General features: G+C 42.7%; 1 long non-coding RNA gene across 2 annotated transcripts; it reads left to right on the forward strand.

Moving 5' to 3' along the window:
- Positions 1 to 421: 421 nt before the first annotated feature.
- LOC148809465 (uncharacterized) lies at positions 422 to 10,613 on the forward strand. 2 transcript variants are annotated; one of them, XR_016087479.1, is made up of 9 exons: positions 422 to 3,040; positions 3,681 to 3,776; positions 4,021 to 4,114; positions 4,203 to 4,268; positions 4,381 to 4,487; positions 8,014 to 8,397; positions 9,014 to 9,170; positions 9,495 to 9,535; positions 9,851 to 10,613. It is a non-coding gene; the product is annotated as an uncharacterized LOC148809465 (long non-coding RNA). The 2 variants fall into 2 exon arrangements; XR_016087480.1 differs by lacking the exon at positions 8,014 to 8,397.
- The last annotated feature ends 3,362 nt before the right edge of the window (positions 10,614 to 13,975 follow it).

A 13,975-nucleotide genomic window follows, 5' to 3' on the forward strand; every position in this document is an offset into this window, starting at 1 on the left:
TGATCCATTTTGGGATGGATGCACTGAATTTGAACTTGTTGAATTAATCTTGTTTGCCAGTGACAACAGTTATGGAGTATTGCAATAGCATATTCCCTGGAAGTCTGCTGTGTCAATGGAAGAACTAGACACTTGTTGAAGTTGCTTCAGTAATTGCATGAATTGCTGACTTTGGCAGTGCTGCAATGGACAGTTTGTAGGAGTGACTGTTGATCACTGCTTGCGGTCCACATCTGAGAGGAGGTAACTGGTATTGTGTGGATAAGGCTGAGGTGATGCTCAGCCAAGATTGTCAAGCCTCCGCATACAGTGGACAGTAAGCCAATCATCCCACTGCATGAAGTTCTTTTGTGAGGTTGGTCAGCAGTGATGTGCTCCCCAGTCCCTGGCCTGCTGTACGCACAGTGTGGAGTGACAAGCCTGGAGAATCCTGTTCAGAGGAAGCTCACTGGCTGACAGAGTACCAGCTGTGACCTGGTGATGCCCTACTGTGAGTATTGAAGTTTTCCACATTAAACAGTGGAGAGCGAAGACATGCTGCAAGCTGTCCTTAAATTTCCTGGATGCCCATGGGTCTTGGAGCAGTTGTGGTTATCGTCAAGGAGGACACTGTACCTGGAGCAGAGGTGAGTTTCACTCTTCTCCTGTCTAACCTAATCCAAACCACATTTGATGCTCTATAACCATTTAGTATTGGCGAATGGCAAGTTTCATTTTCTGATGTCCTTTCATGTTTCAGTCCCTCATTTGTAAGAATTTTATAATGGAGGAAAAGGTACTTTTGGTGTAGGCTTAGTGTTAAACTCTTGGACCTCATTGTCAACATGCTATCCATTTAGAAATGAGGTGTAATTTTGGATTTGTCTTGTCTGTCTTTTGGGTGATGTTTGCTCCTTGATTGGGTGAGGCACTGACGTGCACTTGACTGGCTGTCATTCTGGCTCTCAAAGACTAAATTAGTGCTTTGTATGTGATTTTATTTCATGGGTGCACACATGTAAGTAAATCACATTGGATGCACTGCAGTACAACAGTGACTTGGCACACTGCAGACTCCTGGCTGGTTGCGGCTCTGAGGAGACAGCATGTCAGCCAGGTTCTCTTGATGGGTGTTTGCACAGGAACTGCATTTGCTCCCCTGTGGCACAACAGTGGACTGGGGGGTTTTCTTGGCTCTCTGCGGGGTGTTGTCCTGTTGGTTTGACTTGGACCCTGTTGGTAGTGAAACTGCAGGGTTGACTATTTCTAAGAAAGGTAGAGGACTTGGGCTAAATCCTTCCTCCATTTCAGGCTCTCTGCTGCCAGTAGGGATGAGAAGGCTTGTGCTCCTGAGGGAGGACCTTTCATCACCAGGAGTGGAGCGTGGATGGGGCCGGTCTCTTTCTGTGAAGGTCTACTGGAGGAGTAGGGAGCTTGTTCCAAGTCTGAATGTCATTGACATCAGAGGATCCAGGTTTGACTAAAATGTGTACACTAGCTACATGGGGAAAGTTTTCATTGGGTGCAGTACATACACCCGGATACTCTGGGTTCACAAACAATTGTGTAGACTGTTGTATGGGGTATATTGGGCAGATGACTTTTGGCATGTGCATGGGACATGTAGCATAGTGTGTAAACTCCTGTTACTCTTGGCTATTTTTTTGGACTTGAAAGACGGTTATCAGGTTAGAGATGCAGGACAATCTAAAAGCCATGCCTTATCTTTAGTTTACTGCATGGAGAACTGAGTCTTTGATTTTGTAACCAATTTTAACTTGCAATCTGTTAGTTGTCATCTTCAGTATTCAAGCCAGTGTTTTGATACAAGAATTTCTGGAGTAAGCAGGGTAGAACAATTGTTTGGGTCAGGGAGAGACCAGTATTTAAGGTTGGGGTTATGTTGAAGTGTATGCATTTGAGATGGCTCCACCAGGAATTTAAGGATCTGTGTAGTGATTAAATAATTTACACTGTGTATTCCAATGAGCAGGTTAGGAGAACCCTGCTCAGAGGAAGCTCACTGGATACCAGCTGTGTGACCTGTTGATGCCCATTGGTAAGTAATGAAGTCTGTGGTTTGAACAGTGGAAAGTGAAGAGGTGCTGCAAGCAGTCCTTGAATTTCCTGGATGCACCATGGATCTTGGAGCAGGTGCAAGGGTGGTGTAATAGAGGACATGTCCCTGGAGCAGAGGTGAGTTTCACTCTTTTCCTGTCTAACCTTATCCATAGCAAACTTGATGCTATATAACCATTTAGTATTTGCTTGTCAGAGCTGTTTCCTGAAGGATGAAAAGCTCCTTTTGGAGTAGGCTACATGTTTAGTTTTTGGACCAATTCTGGTGGATAATGTCACACTTTAACATGCTGAATACTTACACTACATTTCTAGAGGTGAAGTTTTTTTCTGGGTAACTTTTCCTCCCTGCTTGGTTGGGGTGTTTGTATATTAATGTGCACTTGACTGGCTGTCCATTCTAGCTCTGTAAGATAATTACTGCTTTGCATCTGATTTATTTCCATGGGTGCACACATGTAAATAAATCAGTTTAGATGCACAGTAGTACAATAGTGATGTGGCGCACCAACAGCCTCCTCCACCATAGACTCCTTGCTGGTTACAGCATATCGACCAGGTACTCGTGATGGGTGTTGGCACAGGAACTGCTCTCCTCACAGGGGGGAACTGCACTGGATCCCTCCCCTGTGGCAAGAGCCCTTGACTGGGGGTTTTCTCTTGGCTCTGCAGGGTGTTTTCCTGTTTTATTCTGGACAGATGCTGCACCATAAACACTTTACAAGTTTAGTACAAAACTGGAGCTGGGAGTAAATGTTCTTGTGGTTTTCCAAGTGCAGAGGATCATGTCTAAATCCGTCTACTAGGTTTTATGCTGCCGGAAGGGTTGACCAGACCTTTGCTCCCAGACGGATGACCTTTCATCACCAGGAGTGGAGTACAGATGGGGCTGGTCTCTGGGATCTTTAGCAAGATCTGCTGGAGGAATGGGGTGCTTGTTCAAAGGCTGAAAGTCAATGGTAACATCAGAGGATCTAGTCAGGTGAGTGGGTGTAGTGAGTCTTTCTGCCCAGTAAGAGAGATGGGGCATCTTGAGAATATTGGTTACATGGGCTACTTCATTTTTCATTGGGTACATTTGGGTACTCTGGCTATGTTGGTTCATTTGGCTACATAGAGTATATTGGGCAGGCAACCTTTGGCATGTGCAGAGGAGTTGCAGCAATGGTGTAGTACATGTGTAGATTCAACTTTTCTTTTGCCTACTTATTTTTGCACTTACAATGGACTTGAAAGACCCTAATATCGGGGTTGGAGGAATGTGGGACAATATGAAAGCCTTGTTGTCTTTAGTTCATTTAATGGAGAACTGAGTATTTGATAGTCTTAAATTTTAACTGATCTTGGAAGAGAAGCAAGAACAATTTGGGTTTTGTCTCTTTGGGTCAGTGAGATGAGTATTTGAGGTTGGAGTCAGTCAGGGTTAAAGGAAGGATTAAGCTGATGTTGAATTAACTTTTTACACTACATGCATATTCCATTGACCTGGTGGCACCTGTCAGATGGAGTAATTCAAAAGGGTCACGAGCTTCCCTGGAAGCTGGCTGTCAGTAGTATAAAGGGAGATGAAGGCTGCCTTTTTACTGAACTTGATTTGTTTTCATTGGTTTCATTGTTTGCAGATGTATCGGTCCCTCACTTCATGTGAGTGCGATGCCAACCTACAAGATTGCCCAGCTCTGGGACAAGGAGCCTGCATTTGGTCTAATGAAGTTAAGGTGATACATCTGCAAGAACCTGTGACTCTACATGTGCATTCCAGCAGATTGGGAAAAGTGTCAATGGTGATGAGTAAACTTTTTATCCCACTGCCCGATTTAGTTTACTCCTAACTCATCTTGCATTTTTAGTATAGGTTGTTCAAATAGTTGTTTAAGATGTTATCCTTGTTTGATCTTTTTGGCATTGATGTAAAAAATGATTGAATGGGGGGGGGGGGTTCTGATTTTTATTTTCCACAAGGTGCTGTTTTCCCAGATCTCTCAGTGGGGAGCAAGGAGTGCTACTGCTTGGGAAGTGGACTTGGGCTTCCCTCAGTGAACAAGGTGAGTTGAAGGTAAGTAGAGGGGAGATGCAGGTCAGTGTGAGGAGAGCTTTTAATGTGTGGAGGAGGGAAATGGACATTTTGTGTTTTGTCCTTACAGTTGGTGCACTGAGAGGCAGCTGTCAGAGATGGGATGGTTTTCAGCCCCTGGTCTCAAGAGAAGAGTGTCAGTATCTTGGTCAATTATGTTTACAGAACAGCCTCTCTCAATGAGGCTAGACCATGGTAGTGCTGAGTGGTATGAATGATGAGTGTTTTGTGTTTTGTTTTTTTTTTAGAGTGGAATGCCATGATGGGTGCTCCCTAGTCCCTGCCCACCTGAATGCAGACATGGAACAGTATTGGCTGTCTGAAAGGCATCAGGAGTGTGATCTAATTCCTTTCTGTGAGTATTGAAGTCCTGCAGATGGAACACCAGAAAGCAAGGAGGGGTTTGAAGCTGCCCTTGTTGAATCTGCTGGGCAGCTGTGGATGTAGGAACACATGCAAAGGTAGTCATGCAGGACATTGTCCCTCTAGCATTGGTGAGTTGTTCTTTGATTTGGGGAAAGTGTAGAATGTTCACGTTGGTCATTATACTCATATAGAGGTATATGGTGTAACAAAATGCTATATAACTAGCTCTCGGATGGTAAGTAGTACAAAAAAGAAGCAATGTGCAAAATCATGAATCAACTATGAAATAAAGGATCTAAAGTTATGGGGAGTGAGTTTCTTGACGTGAGGTTGTGGTAGATTTCAATGTGTTTGAGCTTTAAGAGAAGGTACAGTGAGGGTTCAGATCATGGGTGAGAGGCTGGCAATTTAATAGTGTGTGGGTAAAAACTGAGTCAAGTAATCTGGGCCTGATTGCTCCGGTACCGGTTTCTGGATGGTAGAGGGTCAAATGCTCTTCTTGCTTGGGTGCGTGGAGTCTTTGCTTGGAGCTTTCCTCAAGCACAGTCTGTCATAAATGGACTGGGCAGTTTTCACCACCTGCTGTAGGGCTTTGTGGTCGGCAATACTGCAGATGCAACCTGTCGGTGTACTTTCTGTTGTGCATCTGTACAAGTTGGTGAGGTTCTGGGGACATCTTGGCCTTCTTCAACTGTCTTTGGAAATACAGGCTCTGTTGTGCTTTCTTAATCAGACAGGTGGACAATGGACTTGGCACACACCCCTGGGGGACCCCAGTGTTCAGAGTTTGTGTGCTGGAGGTGTGGTTTCCAAGCCTGACAGCCTGGGGTCTGCCTGTCAAAGTCCCAAATCCCATTGCAGAGGGTGGTATTGAGACCTAGTGCACCAAGTTTCTTGAGTTTCTGGAATGATGTAAAAAGCTTAGCTGAAGTCGGTGAATGATTTTGAAGCAGGTGGGGACTACAGCTTGGCTCTGAGACATGCTGAAAATGTCTGTGAATACACTTGGCAGTTGATTGGTGTAGGTTCTGAGCAAGTGACTGGGAATGATGTTGGACGTTGTGCGTGTTCACTTTTAGCAGAGGTCTCCTCCACATTTGCAGACAGCGAGAGTACCTGGTCGTTCGCGGATGGTGCAGTTCTGTTGAGCGGATTCAAACTGAGTGTAAAAGGTGTTGAGCTTGTTGTGCAGGGAGGCGCCATGGGTGGGTGCACAGATGTTCTTCCTTTTGTAGTCTGTATATCGTCCCACGTGTGTTGGGTCATGAGTGCTGAAGTGTTCCTCTAATTTCTGTTTGAGTGTTTTTTGCATGTTTAATACCTTTTCTTTAGATTGATTCTGGCTGATTTGAGTTTTGATTTATTGCCTAATTGGAATGTTTCATACCTTGCTTTGATTTAGGTTGTGAACCTCCATGGTTTAGGTTTAGAAAAAGTTATTTCTTTTGAGTGTCCCACTGCCAGAACATGTCCTGATGTAGTTAGTGACTGATGTATATTCCTGTATGTCGATGTATGATCCCTGTGTGGCTGTCTCTTTAAACGCACCCCAGTCAGTGCCTTCAAAACAGTCCTGCAGGAGTGATTCAGCTCCTTCAGGCCACACTTTCACCATTCTGACTGCTAGTTTTGCTTGCCTGCACAGTTTACTGTATGTGGGGAGGAGAGATGGATCTGAGCAGTGTATAGTACTTCTAGTGCTTCCTTGTCATTTGAGCTGGGGGGGAATTTAGATGGTGATAAGTTGTAAATGCCCTCAGCAGATAGAAGGGGTGGCATTTGATCATTAGAAAATTTTAGAGTGGCTGGGCAGTGTTTTGTGATGGTAGATGCATTGTTGCACCGCGCGTTAATAAAAGTACATACGTCCTCGCCTCTGGTTTTACTGGACTCTGCAGTTCTGTCCATGCGGAAAGTGGAAAACCCATCTAGGTGCATCGCCTAATTCTGTTAGCCATGTTTTGGTGAATACATGAGTCCAGAGTCACAGCTGAAATTGACAACTAGTTTAAAGCTACTAACTCCTTTATAATTAGGAAACAAGTTTATACAAAATGTTTAAATGCCTTTTCAATTTCAGATGTGGCTCATGTTTGTGACTTTTGGTGGGCAATTTAAGCTTCCTTAAGCTCAACGGGCAAAATGTAACTGTTGGTCTATTTTTCTTGGTAGTAGTCGACTTTCTTGGTGAAGCATTTTCACTTCTCTGGCCGTCTTTCTGGCTTTGAAAGATTAAATTTATTTCATGGGTGCATATCGAAGTAAATCTCTGCAATACAAGAGACTTGGCACACCAGCAGACTCCTTGTCATGTCAGCCAGGTTCTCTTGATGGGTGGTGGCACAGGAACCACACTTGAGCCCTGGACTGGGGGTTTTCCTGTTGGCTTGTCGTGAATGCAGTTTGCTGTGAACGTTTTCAAAAGTGGAAATGTTGGCTTGAATGTTTCTAAAAAGTGCAGAGGATCAAGTCTAAATCTCCACCTGAGTAACTTGCAGATGTGGTACACTCTAGACTAGGACTGCAGCTGGGGTTCATTGTAAGGATTAAGTTGCCCTAAAACCAAAATGTTTTCACTGAAAGTAAGGCTGTTGGTTTTAGTGCAGAAAGGGGAGGGATGAGTTTTCAGCTGTCTGGAAGTGGATGTGTGCTGCATGAAAACTGTAATGCTTTTGTTAGAGGACTCTTTTCTTTTAAACAATTCCAACTGCTACAGTAAGTTTTTTTTTTTGTTCCATGTACAAGTTTGGTACTGATGTATAATATACAAAATGGTGTTGTTTTGCCCTGAGTATCTTGTACAGCAGCTAATACAAAGGAGATGTGGCTGTAAAAGTGTCAACCTGGGCAAAGTGGTTGTCGAGCCTTTACTTTTTGAGGAGTTTCTAATCATTGGGGAATGCGAGACTTGGTTTGACCACCTGATGGTAGATGCATGAAGTGGCTGGAAGGTTTAAATCCACTGGTTGTGGCCCATCACTAGGTTTTGAGTGCTATTAGTGCTTTTGAGTTTGTTCTGAGTGTTTAAGCTTTTAAACCCTTTCAGTCCAGGCTGCAGCTCTTTGGTACTGAATATGGTCGGTGTTTTTCTCATTCTGCTGTGGATCTCAAGAGTATCGGGGCACCTTGAATTGTTCTTTATGTAAAACCAAAATTTAATTTGGTCTTCAAAAGGCACATTACTGCAGCCCTAGGTACGTGTTAAGAGCCCGAATATCAACCACTACTTGATTGGATGTACAACTGAGAATTTGACTTAATACCAGGCTGTTCTCTTTTTTTTTTTTTTTTTTTTTAAAGAGGGATTTGTTTGACTGTTTTGTCTACATGGAATACAACTGTAAATGGATTTAGTCATCCTTGTTTACCTGGGTTATCGGACAGTAGAATCCAAGCTAGAAGTTTTTAGCTCAATTTTGAGGGAGGAGTTGAGCTGGTCATTTGTTTGCAGATAGATGCACCTGGGATCTGAAGTACTTGAATGCTTTTTGTTTTGTACTGTATGTGAATTTCAGTGAGTTGGTGACAATTAAGATGGAGTTCTGAACTGAACCAGAGATTCTTTGGAAGTCTTCTATTGGAAGAGCAGAACTACAAAGAAGCTGACAGTTGTCTTTTCGGTTACTGCCTGAATTGCTGAACTTGTCTACTGTGATGGAGACCTTGCAGGAGTCACTGTCTTAACACGGGTACATGCCACCATGCTGTTGATGGGGAGCTCAATGGCTGGCTAAAAGGATACGATCGGTTTGATTTGATGCAAGTATTGAAGTCCTGCGCTTTTAACAGTGGAGAGTGAAGAGATGTTTTGCTGGTTATCCTTAAATTTCGTGGATGCCTATGGATCTTGGAGCAGTTGCGAAGCAAGGATCTCGGAGGATTTTGTTCCTGGAGCAGTGGTGAGTTTCACTTTTGTTTGTCTAATCCATGTCCAAATCAAATGAATTTTTAATTTGTCCTTGCGTGTAAAAAGTGTTTTGAAGGTTGACAATCTGCTTTTGGGTTAGGGCTAGTTTTGAGCTCTTGATGTGATGCTTTATTGTGCTAAACATTGAGTCATAATGGTGTGCTTTTTTCTGGCTCATTTTTCCTCCCTGTTTGGTTGAGGTATTTGTAAACTCATGTGCATTTGAGTGGCTGTCATTCTGGCTCTGGAAGATGGAATTACTGCTTTGTATGTGATTTTTATTTCATGGGTACACATGTAAATGAATCACTTTAGATGCATAGCAGTACTATGGTGACTTGGCCCACCAGCTGCTGTCTCCAGTGTCGAGTCCTTGCTGTAGACGGCACGTCAGCCAGGTTCTCTCGATGGGTGTCGGCACAGGAACTGCTCTCCCTGGGGAGGAGCTGCAGTGGATCCTGCGGCAGGAGCCCTGGACTGGCGGGTTTTCTCTGCAGGGTGTTTTCCTGTTGGTTAGTGTTACACTGTATGTTGGGGAGTGGAAATGCTGGCTTGACTGTTTCTAAGAAGTGCAGAGGACTTGGTCTAAATCCTTCTCTCCGTTTCAGGCTCTCTGCTGCCAGACGAGATGAGCAGGCTTGTGCTTCAGAGGGAGGATCTTTCATGACCAAGAGCACAGATGGGGTTGGACTCTGGGATGTTTCTGTGAAGATCTGCCGGAGGAGTGGGGTGCAAGTTAAAAGCTTCATCAGAGGATCGAGTTGGGTGAGTTTCTTCCCCCTCCTAGGAGGCGTGATGGAGCATTTTGGGTATGCTCTGGGTGTATGTTGGTTTGAGGTACATTTTGTGTAGACTGCATATTGTGACAAAGTCCAGTGAGTTTATTGGTTAGGCAGCTGTTGGCATGTGCATGGGAGTCGTGTAGTACATTTAGAAAACTTTTCTTACGGTTTGTTGCTCTTTTAATGGACATGAAAGATACTGTTATCAGAGAAATGTGGGAGAATATGAAAGCCTTGCATTTTTAATGAATTTGATATTTGGTTTTGTAACCTATGTTAACTGCTTCAATTTGTCTTTTGCGTCAAGCTGAAGACCTAGGTGGACAGGCAAATGGATCTATGTCCTTGGTAAGCAGGCAAGGAAAAACTGGCTTAAGGGAAGGGATAAGTTAACGGTCTGTTTTGGGATGTAATTTGAGAACTTGTGTGCAGATGTTGAAATGCTTTAATGCGGATATTGGCGATGGACTTTTCCCCTGTGGTAGGAGCCCTGCACTGTGGGTTTTTGCTTTTGCACATTTCAGGGTGGTTTTCTGTTGGGTTTGTTCTGGAATTGCGTAGCACTGAACTGATCATTTTGGTCAAAATGGGTGTTGGGAGGGGGAATGTAGACTGGACTATTTCTGACTAGTGCAGAGGACTGTCGAGCTTTTTTTTCTTTAGGTTCTCTGCTGTCGGGGGGTGACCAGGCCTTTGCTGCCGAGAGAGGACCTTTAACAGGATGGGAGCCCAGATGTAGCAGACTGAGATCCGTCTGTGAAGATCTGCCAGAAGACTCGTGGGCCCGTTTTGATTTTGGAAGACAATGGCCACGGAGGAGCATCGATACTGCTGTACAAGTTCCTAATGACAAGCGAAGAATGAGGGGGGGGCCTTTTGTGGGGTGGAAAGAGGTTCAGGTGGTGGATGAAGCTATAAATGAATCTCTGCAAACTGGTCTTGTAAAGGCTGTTTGCATCTTGGATTGTAACTTTAGCACCTGAGCCACCTGGCAGGGAGGAGACAAAGTGACTTCCAGTGTGGGAATGGAGAAAGTTTAGTTTTGTAGCTTGGGAACCATTTTGTAAATTATGGGCCATTTGAAAAGCAGAGTTTGAGAGTCTAAGGTCAAGCAATGATTTATTTGCATGGGTGCACACATGCACATAAATCTTGCATTGGCTTTAGAGTGAATTGAGCCCCTAAAGTAGAAATGAGTAAAAGGAGTAGTGATGCCATCCACTCATGTGGGGGAAAAGAGGCATTGGTTTAGCTGAAAGTTGCTCTTTTTTCATACCTGCACAGAAAGCACTTTTGTCATGGGGGGGGGGGGGGAGATTTGTGTTCTGTTTTGTGGATTTGTAAGTACTTTGCTAGACAATGTTCTCCTGTATTGAATGTATTTTTGTCTGTATGGCGGCATAATAAAACTTGCTAATGTACCAAATCTGTTCTTGTGTTTCTTGCATGTTGATTGTGGTTGTACAAGGTGCTGTTCTTATATTGAATACATACTGGCACTGGATCTGCTTTTCCCTGCATTGCTGTACTTGGACATTTTACACCCTAAATGAGTTTTTGATTTCAGTTTTTTACTACTCGGGATTTAGGTTACACTCTGCATACATTTGGTGTAGGTAGTGGATGCTTTTTTTTATGGATCTAAGTATTGGTTTACAGTCGCATAATAAACTTGGTATTTTGTTTTTTGAGAATCTAGGTGAGTTTTAAGGTATATTTCGCCATTGATGGTGTGAAGCACTGAACTGAAATGCTGCTTTGGGTTTATGAAGAGTTTTAAATTACCGCTGGATGGCTTTGGATTAGTTCAGTTGTGTAGAAAGGAATATGCACAGATACGGTGGTGTCCAGTGTGCAGGCAGAGTCCTGGTGAAGGGTGACCTCTTGGCTTCCAGCTCACGAGCCCCAGTTGGATGGGTCCTATAAAAGGTAGTATTTTGTCCCTGTGTGGTTTGTGTTTTAATGTTAAGTTCTATACTGTGGCTGTTGTCCCTCCCCACTGGTTCATTAATTCATCCATCTTTGCCGTTTTGACATCTTTAATGAAACTCGACCAATCTGATCTTGGCTTATTCAGTATTTAACTTGGTGGTTTTCAGAATGTAGGGGTATTTTGGTTCCGTTTTGCTTTGTGTGCTTTTTTGTATAGCTTTGGCTTTGTGGAGGTGTTTTGTACTTTGTTTATCCTTTATTTTGCGTTATCAACCTCTGTTCTTTTGTGCTGTTTTTTTGCTTATTCTTGTTTTTGTTTGTAGTTTACTAGTGAATTTGTGTCAAGGGTAAGTTTATTGGCTATATTGTGCAGATGTAGTTGTTTGTATGAGAGTAGTGTAGTATGGCTGAGTGCCTTTTTGTTTTGTATGGTTTGGGTAGATAGTGAAGGTTAGCCAGGGTGTTGGATGCTGAAGACCTGAGTTTTGTTTTGGTAGAATGGTCACTTTCCCTCACTTCATTATCCAGCTTCTTTGTTTTCTTTGGCACTGCTCTTCTGTTCTTTCTAAATATTAGTCTATGTATTTAAATTTTTTTTAGACTAAGACTTATGCTTATGCTGAGTCCTTCACCAGCATCCTAAAAGTTACATCCCTAGACACTTGGGGTTGTAACAGGCACACTGGACACCCCCTGATATGACTTGCAGTGCCACCTCTGATGGGGGGAGTCTTTACACCTACAGTCTGGGGGGGGGGGGGTTGCGCTCATCTGGTTTGATTTGGTAGGCAAACTTTTGTAGTAAGTTTGTTTTACCTTTATTTTACGTACCCTGTTGACTAGACAGTACCCTGCTAAACAGTATTAGTCTAGCGTGGAGGTAATGTTGGCAAAGTGGTTTATCTTTTCACTCTTGGCTTTGGTTGTTGCTAATGGTCCTCTTCACAGCACCCCCCATGAGTCATACTGGAGACACTCATATTTTACAAGGTGTGTTTAATTTTAGTTTTACTGTATGTATTTATCTTTTAGTCTTCCTTTCCCTTCCAGGTGAAAATATCCAAATAGCAGTTTAAGTTGTCCAGTATACAAGGTTTGTGTAGTGAATTTGGGTGCTGCTATTTTTATTTTTGGCTTGAGGTACTTGTTGATACCTTTAAGTGAAATAATAACTTCACTTTATTAGCCCTTTACAATTTCTTGCATTAGGAATTTCTTTTCACATACTCAGCTTGCTCTCAATGAGACAGACACAGGTAAGGAGAGAGCATGGGATCAGGGTCAGCCATTGTACAGCACCCCTGGAGCAGTTGGGGTTAAGGGACTCGCTCAGGGGCCCAATGGAGGAGGATTCCGCTGCCGGCTGCAGGATTTGAATCGGCAACCTTCCAGCCACAGATGCAGATCCTGAGCCACAGAGCCACCACTGCACCCAAATAAGAAGTGTATTGGATGTAGTGCTCCAGATGAAGCAATTTTGTAGTGTAGGGATTGAGATTGCAACATGCCCTTTTTATTAACCTTGTCAAATGGTTATTGCTGCAGTAGTTGTAGATTAAAGGGGTTGGCATGCTTAGATGGAGTTTGAGAGGTTGCAGTTTAGGGAAGACAACTGCTAGCAGTAAAATGAATTAAATTTATACTTTAGGCTTTGTGTAAGAACACATTTACAATTTTCATCCTTTTAAAGTCATTAGATTATTTAGTTGGTGAGGTATTGGTTTTATAGAGGGCTTGATTTGTCTGTGGAGAAGATGTTTGGGATGGTACAATGAATGATTCCTGCCAGCAAGGAGGTACAAATCCATTAACAGCGGTTTAACTTTACAGGTCACTGCACTGCTGAAGATGGGATGGGATGCAAGTCTATTTCTCCCATCTCATTGTGCCAGAATGCAAGTAACCTACCTTTGTGTTCTTGGAGTTGTGCAGGAAACACAACTTGGAAGAAACGCACAAACTGGGGAGAAAATTATGAGTAGTCCAACGCTGGTTCCGATGCACTTGTTCTCTAAATTGTAATGTGCAGAAAAATAAACTGGTGACACAAATACCATGTGTAAGGAGTGTTTATTTTCATGAGCCCTGCATGAAGGAGTCCTTTGGAACCGTGATGATGGCTGGGAGAGAAGCAAGAATGTGCACATTGACATTTAATAAGCAATGGTATGTATCATTCATAGGGTGAATAAAAATACTGTTTCACATTAGTTATCACATCATAAGCTTGAGTTGGTAGTTGACTTAAAGCAACCTTTTCTTCTTTTTTAAAAGAACCCAAATAAGTGTGAAAAGGTCAGGTTGTCCAGATCCTGCCTCTTAAAGTTCAACTGCTTGTAGACATGTAATTAAATTTCATTAATTAACAATACAATGGTGACATACTGAGTTTAAAAAGATTTTAAATGCCACTCCAGTTGTGCTATATTCATATATGCCATAGGAGATTAGTAGTTATCAAGGTTTTGTTGATTTATTACTCTTCTACTTTTGGTACAGTAGCTTAACTGCTCAGTTTATTCTACTAGAGCTTAGGGGTCTTTTTCTCCAATCCCAGAGGTGAGTGTGATTTGGGTCATTCCAGTACAGAGTGTAATGACCTTGAAAATTAGAATCTATTTCATTAGTTATATCCCAGTTTTTTCAAGTACCATGTGAATCATAAAAATGCCAACTTTGTAGGATTTGAATTGTAATTCCATGGTTTAGTTAAAGAGACACTTTAATTTGTGGTTTTGTTTTTAACACTTTTTCTTATAACCTTTTATAATTAATTACATTATGAAATAAATCCTCTTAATTTACATGGACCTGTTTGGATGTTTCCACCAGTTATAAAGTCAGTAGAAACTTTAA

This window comes from Atractosteus spatula, unplaced genomic scaffold (assembly GCF_055471065.1).
Source record: "Atractosteus spatula isolate fAtrSpa1 unplaced genomic scaffold, fAtrSpa1.hap1 Scaffold_13, whole genome shotgun sequence".
Lineage (NCBI taxonomy): Eukaryota > Metazoa > Chordata > Actinopteri > Semionotiformes > Lepisosteidae > Atractosteus > Atractosteus spatula.